The sequence below is a fragment of the Leiobunum rupestre genome, chromosome 1 (genome assembly GCF_980474605.1).
Source record: "Leiobunum rupestre chromosome 1, qqLeiRupe1.1.hap1, whole genome shotgun sequence".
NCBI classification, from domain to species: domain Eukaryota; kingdom Metazoa; phylum Arthropoda; class Arachnida; order Opiliones; family Sclerosomatidae; genus Leiobunum; species Leiobunum rupestre.
The window spans coordinates 77,216,616-77,224,382 of record NC_143384.1 but is presented as its reverse complement, the minus strand read 5'-3'; positions in this window follow the sequence as shown (position 1 = coordinate 77,224,382).

Here is a 7,767-nt window from a genome sequence, read left to right as displayed (position 1 = left end):
GCAAATTTTACATTTCTAGAAAGTATTGTTTTTGAGAAAAATGCCTGCGCCGATCAAATGAAGACAACCTGGATACGCATACATTTATAACAAGAGTTATTTTTTTGGAGAGCACGATTCCTAATATTTCCGTGTAGAGGGTTTCGTACGTTTTCGCGCGAGCTCAACAAAAACAAAAACATGCGCGCTCTCTCTAACTGTAACTGCACGATGAATCTAACGTAATCACGTGACCTCTCGTATTTTATATAAAGAGCTATTGATAGTCATTTTAAGTGGCATATTTTTTTCGTTAGAGTCGCGTATCGTTTTGGATATGACCTCAATTTTACGTCACTCCAAATATTGCTATCAGTAATTATTTATTATTAGTAATTATTATTATGGACCTATATTTATATGGTTACGAAACAAAAATATCGTTGACTTTATTGAAAATATTTTTATTTATTGATGAGTTTGAAGATCATCGTTGTCAAGGTCTAATTCGCGATTAATTTCATTTCTTATTATCAGATGTTAGTATATTTTCTAGACAAACATTTTGAAGGTTAAGATCGCCTTAATTCCAAAAGTTATTTCTTATCATCAGGTGATTGTCGAGGTGTTTATATATTTTCTAAACGAGCATTTTGAAGGTCGAAACAAACAGTTTGTCGAGCTATACTATTTGTGTACCCCTGTCGTAATGAACATTCTTAAATTAATTTTAGAAAACGCAAACTTGACTAATTTTTAGCGGTTCATATAAAAAGCTATATTTATTGCATTAAAAGAAAACTAATACTAGTAGAAAAATATTTGTAATGAAATAGTAGGAACTATAAAATATTATTAATCCAAGGCACACTGACAAAACATATCTTCAAGGTGACGCTGTCGTCGGTTACAAATTTTTATACGTTTTTCTCGGCATCGCAAAAAGAAGCTGACGCTGACTTTGTCTTACGTTTTTGGCTATCGTAGTACACTACGCGTTCATTGCTACCGGAAACAGGAACAGCGTAGGATGCGTGCGCATTTGTTTGTTTTGATTGCCATAACTTGAATTGCGTAGATTATTACTCAAAGGTTTCTTTTAAATAATAATAATTAATTATAAACTGATTATTGGAATATTTGGACAAACGATATTTGTTTTTCAAAATTAAAAAATATATAATAGGTAATAAATTCCTAAATTAATTTTGTTTAAAATAATTTATATTTACCCAACCAGCATGGTGCCATTCTTTGCTGGTTGACTAGATATAACAAAGTAACTATATATCCATGTGCTTCCACGCGTGGTGCAATATTTACGATTGGAGAAAGCATTAATTTCCCGCCGTAATCTGAAATGTTTGGATAGAAAGAGTAGGTATGTCTTGGCATCAGAGCCCGAAGCCGAGTGCAGCGTCAAAATGTTGCACGAAGTTGAAGTCGGTACGCAACCGTCGCCTGCATTATACAATCTGCGATACATTGTCGTCGGTACCAGGAGCGTTGACGGTACCAGCAACAATTGCTGCGACAAAAAACCTTTCAGTGGGCGACGGGCTTTAGAGACTGTGACGTAAGAGCCACATTAAAACCAGAAGGCCACGTTACTTTCTAAAATGAACTATTGTAAATTTGGTTGAAGTTATTTTTCCATTCTTGTAATACACATTGATATTTTTATCAATTTTTGAATCATTGGCGCACCCAAGGGGGGGGGGGGATGAAAACATTCGTCCATATTTTTCGTTGATTTTTTAATAAAATGGACGAACAACATGGATGAAAATCGAAAATTAGAGTACTCAATCGTTTTTATTTTTCTGGGCTAATTCTAGGAAAATTCTAATACCGAAATTCCAAATTATTTTGTTCAAATTAAAGCACCGCTTTTGATGAAATATTTATAACCTTAGGTTAGGTGAAAAATAGGATCGAAAACCAAAAGAAAAATAGTAAATTGCAAGACAAATTGCAGTACTCGACGCGGCGACGAGTAAAAATAAGAGCATTTTTAGGGTTAAACTATACTAAAATACGTAGGTTAGAAGTAACACCAAGAATTTTCTGGTCGATTAACTCAACCCGTTTCGAAATGTTTTCGACTCGTAGTGTAACAGCGTTAGTCAACCTTTTTAAAGCGCGGGCTAGTGGGCTACTATAAAGAATTCTGTCGGTTGCCACCTCCATAAAAAATCCTGAGTGCGCCAATGCTTGGAATGTCTGAGGATCTACTGGTACCGTGCTGGAAGACGTAATGCGTTCTTTTAAACTTCATTGGCTGATGCCAATAAGAAAGATAATGAAGTACACTCTCTCGGAAAATAGACTGAACAGAAAATGGATGTATCAAACCCCTATTACTTATCACATTAAAGATCTCCGACAATTTCTCACGTTCTTCAGCAAGCTGTCCTAGTTCCGCATAAAATCAGAAAAGAGCAAGGAGGTAAGTGAACTTCAATTCGAGACGAGGTGACGAGTCTAGCTTAACGCGTCGAGAACTAAAATCTACGTTGTAAACCAACACTTTTTCTTCCTTAGACAATTCAAGTGTATGCGTGTATAGTTTCCTGGTAATGTCAATACCAAAATGTAAAGTGCCAGTTGAGGAGCATTGAAAAGGCGCTTCAATAAATCATCCTCCAAGTAAATCGCCAAGAAGTAATATTTCCGAGAGCCAGGACTTGCCACTCACTGTTTACATAGTTCTTGTTAAAATAATAAATTTTTCACTTTTACGGCAGCAACTAGCATTCCCTTTTAACCAGGTAGATTTTTTTACATATTAAAGCTTGCCAAAAACACGACGTTCTATTAATGAAAAGTATCCATTATTTCATCAAGCACTATATAAATAATAACTGGCGGGTCCTGGCTCTCGGAAATATTACTTCTTGGCGATTTCCTTGGAGGATGATTTATTTAAGCGCCTATTGGGGAGGGAATGAAGTTAGAAAGTAGAAATAGTGTCACCACCTGGAGAGAGCTTTGAGAACTAAGAATATACTTGAGAAGGCTAACAGGCTTATTGCATTTTTGTGACTCGACGGAAACGCTACTTCCATCTATCCATGCCTTCATACAAAACACGAAAGAAAAAAATTTCGATAGCATCATTCCGTTAATCTTTAGCATTTAAATTATAGGAACTGACTAAATGATGTCACTTTTGCTAGAACCAAAGACGTGTATAGCCTAAGGTGGTGCCTTGGGTATTAGCCTAGCTGATTATTTATTATTTTATTATAGTATATCAAGATTTTCATACGAATCCTTCTTATTTTGATAATTTCTAAATATGTGCTATGAATATCGGAAATCCATTACAGCTTGTATGTACAACCTTCCACCATCTTGGATCCAAGATTGATCATCCCACTAAAGAAGCAAATAGAGTTATTCTGGAAGATAAGTACCAGAAATACATGAACCGAAATTATCAGCGAGTAAATTTTTATCGGACAGCAATTTCTCCGTGCGACAGGGAGGGTTAAATAGCGGGGCCTTGTTAATTTTCCGCCTCCCGTGACTACAGAGAAAATTTCGAATGCACCACGGGTAACTAGACCGCCATCTAGTGAAGCTAAAAAAATCGTGAGAAACGTGGTCTGCAAACCTAGGCTTAGATAGAGGTCAGTGGAAGCATGGATTAAATAACCTTACAGGGATAGTTCTCTGGAGTGCAATATTTGCTCCAGACGTACCCCGGTGGCCAGAATTGTCAACGACAGGAAGTCACTATTTTACCGATACAAATTGCAAATGGGGTGCAATCGCAATTTCATTTTAGTCTGCTATTATTTGCACCGGGATTGTACATTTTAGGTCGCATTTTCGTTAACAAATTTAATAAACCTTAGACAATGTTTTCGGTCTATACGTACGGAACTTTAGGTATTCCAAAACCCAAACTTGAAAATACGCATGATTCATGAAACTATTATTTTTGTAGGCCAAGGCCTATCTATTGAAATCTTGTTTACAGTTTGAAAGCCTATAACCAATTAAACCATACCAGAAATGCCGCTTACAGAATTTATTTCCCACAATTAACCAGGAAACTCGATAGCCACTAAGGTACCATGGATTAAATAACCTTACAAGGATAGTTCTCCCTAATACATAGTAACATATATAACTTAATTACTCATATTTCTTCACAGACATTGCGTCATCTGTACCATACGTAATATTTGATGTCATATTTGAAGTCATCGAATCTCAAATAGACCGATTCGGAAATTACATACAGTGAAACAAGCCAAAGGTTTAAAAATTTCATACTCGGTATAATTCGATTTGGCGCTAGGACACACTAGATGGCGCAGCGAACACCCCGCGAAATTATCTGCTTATATTAGAATATGGCGACGTCCTAAGAGTACGTTTGGGTTATATTCAGTGTCTTAAATTTAGTTAGAATTATACAATAAAATGAATTTAAACGCGGTTCTTGAAGGTGGTTTGATATTCCCACTTGTGGATTATAAAAAACGATAACTGAGGTTCCCAAATTAACGATCGAAAATATAGAACAGTTTTACAAGTCAAGGTCTAACACCGCAAAACATTACAAAAAGAGCTACAAGTATTTAATTGAAGGATACATAAATTCAGAAGCTTTATTGAGTAAAGCAGTTTTGTGAGTATAATTTTAATAATTAAGACATGGATTAACTAATTGAAACTAAAATATTCGTTACGAAGAAAGAGTGACTATCTGTAGCATCCGTTATTAATAACGGAGGCTACAGATTATCGGTATCTAAGATAATGGTTAGTTTCAATAAGTTGATATGTTTCTATTGCTACAAAACCAAAATACATGCCTAATTAATATTTTTTTTAGGAGAGACGACATAGTCTCTGTAAAAACCAAATGCTACCGAAGCTACCGGAAAAATGATAATCCTCACACAGTTTGTGCCGCTTTCAAAATTTCAAGCCCCAAAATTTTGGATGCAAACTGTTCGTGTGCAGCTGGCATAAAAGGAACGTGTAACCATGCAATATCTCTTTTGAGATATTTTCAAAAGACATAAGCACGCCTCCTAATGAGTTGCCGTGCACAGACAAACCATAACAGTGGAACCGTCCTAGAGGCCAAAAAATAATTCCCTTCCCCGTCATTGATGTTAATCCTCAAGCCCCTAAAGATGGTGGCAAAATAAGCTAATTTTCTGCAAGATATACAATGCGACCTCACCTAGTCTTGATAAATTTGAGGTTGTTAAGCAATTAATATCGAGTCTAAATAGTAACGGAGAAGAGGGCTGGGCAAGCATTCTCCCAGATTCGGAAGAGTTTACGTGGGTGGAAACTCGAATGGGTTAAGCCCCGGAAGGTTCGCCAGTCGCCACTCAGTCTGCAACTTCCAATAAATGAACATGGTTTTGAAATTGTTCACAACCTACGTGTTTTTCCATGTGATCTGTTCCATCAAACAACACCAACTGAACGATTTACGATACCATCGCATTTATTTGAAGTTAGAGGGTCTATTCCTTGGAGTCCTACAAAAATTCCTAGTCAATTTGTACAATCTGAATTATCAGTATTACAGGTATATTTATTTTATCACCATATAATGAAATATAAAACAATCTTATATATTAATTTCTATGATAGAAAATTCAAGTTTCATATCAAAGAGCCGAAGACTTGGAAAAAAATTCAGTTCATCAATTTTCGGGCAAATATGTAAACGAAGAAACGAAAATTGGACAGAGGTCGGTGTGAAGAACATCATAATTCCGAAAGATATTGGACATTTAAATGCAATTAAGTATGGAAAACAATTCGAGCCCATTGCAAGAACAAAATATATTGAGAAATTGCGGAGCCTCGGACATCACGTAACAGTTCATCCAACGCAGCCGTGGCTAGGAACCTCTCCTGGTGGATTGGTTCACGATCTCCAACAAGTGGCAGAGCCATATGGACTTTTGGAAATAAAATGATATTACTCGATGCGAACGAAAACACCAAGCGAAGCTCTCTGTGAAGATTTTCAAGTAAAGATGGTTACTGGCAAACCAGTTGTAAACGAAACGCACAGTCATTTTTACAAAATAATGGGGCCAATGGCATTGTCGGGACTCAGTTGGTGCGACTATGTGGCATACTTTCCAGGAGGTTTAATCATTGTAAGAGTTAATTTTAATCTTAAAAAATGGGAAGAAATGCAATTAATCTTAAAAAAATCTATTTTACACACGCGCTTTCTAAATTATTGTTCCTAAAACTTACATTAAAATGTAAAGTGATTATAAATAATTCGTAAAAGATGTAAAAGTGAGAATGAATTGTTCCTAAAAAATTATAAAAAAATTCAAGTTTAATTTTTTTTAATTAAAACGCAAGATTATTTTAAACAACTTAATCATTTTGAGTTAAATCTATTGCTGCGACAATTTCATCTTCACCTTGAATCCACTCTTGCTATTCTTCAACCTGCCAATTTTCAGGTTCCCGTATTTCTTCTTCAAAGTCATCTAAATCGTTGTAATTAGTACCAATCTCAGGTTCTAAAATTTCATCGTAATGATCGGAATTAGTGCCGACATTTAGTCTCTCGGTGTTTTTGATTATTGGAGTTTAAAAATTTGACAAAATGGTGATGACTGTCCACATTTTAATTATAACCGGTGCAAGACTTAAGGGTACTACACGGTCAAGGATGTAAAAACCCCTAATTCGGGCTATTCTTTCGACATGGATTCGAAGAGCGGCAATTTTTTGAGTTTCCTCTAGTTCGGCTTTGGAAAATTTACCTTTCTCACCAAGAAAAGGTGGCATATTTAGTTCGACGCCTATTTATCTAACATATCTTTGATTAGGAATCCCTTATCGCACATAACACTATCATTTTCAGAAAAGTTTAATGACCAGAAACAAGTGCGTATCCAGGATTTTATTTCAGGGGGTTTTGAGGGGAAAATTTCAAGGGGGGTGCTGACGGAGGTTTCACTGCTGTTTATTAGACACCCCCCCCCGTCATCAGAATTTCGGGGGGTTGAACCCCCCCCCCTAAATACGCCCTTGACCAGAAACCACTTCGTCGAGTTATTTCTTGGTCTGAAATACTGCCAGTAAAAAGGTGCGTAACGAACGTCACATACCCATTAAGGCTAATTCAAAGATGGCCTTTGAAAGTATTGCACGACTTATAGTTTGAAAACGATCCCGTTTGCAATACTAATGATTTAGACGTTTGAAATTTAAGTTCATTAGCATCGAGTATCACACGAGTCTTTGGGTAATCGCGACTCGCGTTTAAAATTATCTGGCATTGTCTCGTTAATTTTCTCACGTGTTGGCCATATATTTATTTCTCCAAGACGAAAGTATATAAAATTAATCCATGTAATACAAATATTACTTGCCGTACTCATTGCCACTCCAAATCTATCAGCCCAATCCTTTACAAACAACCCCAATCTAAGGCGCATTAGCACTAGTTTCCGAGGCCGTCCAAGCGGGGAAGTTACTTGAAATCCTTTTTTTCCATTCCACAAATTTATGTTCTCACCATCAGGGCCTGGGTTAAGGCGATTATACAAAGCCATAAGTTTATAGTAGTTTGGTAATCCGGTGTAAAATAATATATCCTTATCGTTGTCTTTAATTTGATCTATTCTGGGCTTCGAAACTTACAATCGTTTTTCCGCTTCTTCTTCGTTTCTCTTTGATGTTTTCAATTCAAGTTCAATTTTCCTTAATTTAAAATCTTTTACTATTATTACTTGTTTTTGGATTTGCACTTTCAGTTCAAGTTCTTTAATC